This window comes from Tiliqua scincoides, chromosome 1, assembly GCF_035046505.1.
Source record: "Tiliqua scincoides isolate rTilSci1 chromosome 1, rTilSci1.hap2, whole genome shotgun sequence".
Lineage (NCBI taxonomy): Eukaryota > Metazoa > Chordata > Lepidosauria > Squamata > Scincidae > Tiliqua > Tiliqua scincoides.
In genome coordinates this window covers 231,431,860-231,432,758 of record NC_089821.1, presented here as the reverse complement: position 1 = coordinate 231,432,758, position 899 = coordinate 231,431,860, and the positions used below count along the sequence as shown (strand labels likewise).

Genomic DNA, 899 nt, shown 5'->3' with positions numbered 1-899 from the left:
TTGAGAAGGCCTCTATAACTGCCTCCCCCACCACAGGGTGCAATGAAAGCCTCATTGGCACAGCTGCACCGACACTGGAAAACTGGATAGGACTGGGTCCTTAGTCTGTTGTGGCAAACATAAAAATAATCTTATACCACCTTAAAGACTTGCAGCCCAATCCTATACATATCTACTCAGAAGTTAGTCCCATTAGAGTCAATGGGGCTTACTGCCAGGAAAGTGTGGATAGGATTGGGCTGTAACACATTTATTAGCACATCTACTATCCAGACCTAGACATTCAGACTAAGAAACATTTAAAAAATCCTGCCGTCTTCTCCCAAACAACAAGTGCTAGATTAAAATCTTGTTTTCTATATATTGAGATTTAAAGGCTCTACTCTGCACAGCTACATAGCTAGCTATGTAGTTTAACTGTTATATGAAAATATATCTACTTTTTTAAAGAGAGGGACAGCCTATCCTCCTTGGCAGACAATTCAAATCAATCCTTTAAATGGTTGGTTGGCAACCTTTAGTCTCGAAAGACTATGGTATAAGCCTACAGCACCTGGTATTCCCAGGTGGTCTCCCATCCAAGTACTAACCAGGCCTGACCCTGCTTAGCTTGCGAGATCAGACGAGATCAGGCATGTGCAGGGTAACAGTTGCTGCAGAATCCTTTAAAAAAAACACCAAATAAAAAACAGAAACAGGCCTTTAAGGCTCCATTACCTTTCAGTCGGTTTTATCAATGTCATAAAATCACTATATTTTACGTGTGTTCTCTTTTTTGGGGTGGGATTTTGCCTGTTTTGTGTCATTCCGTGTTTCCTAATGGCAAGTATTTTAGCTTCCCCCCACCTCTTGATACCAAAGAGTTCTCCATATATCCTTTGTTTGTTGAACTTCATTTG

The 899-nt window shown here is 40.8% G+C and overlaps 1 pseudogene; it reads right to left on the bottom strand.

The window, feature by feature from the left end:
• Positions 1–541: 541 nt before the first annotated feature.
• Positions 542–661, bottom strand: LOC136637996 (5S ribosomal RNA; annotated as a pseudogene).
• Positions 662–899: the final 238 nt, after the last annotated feature.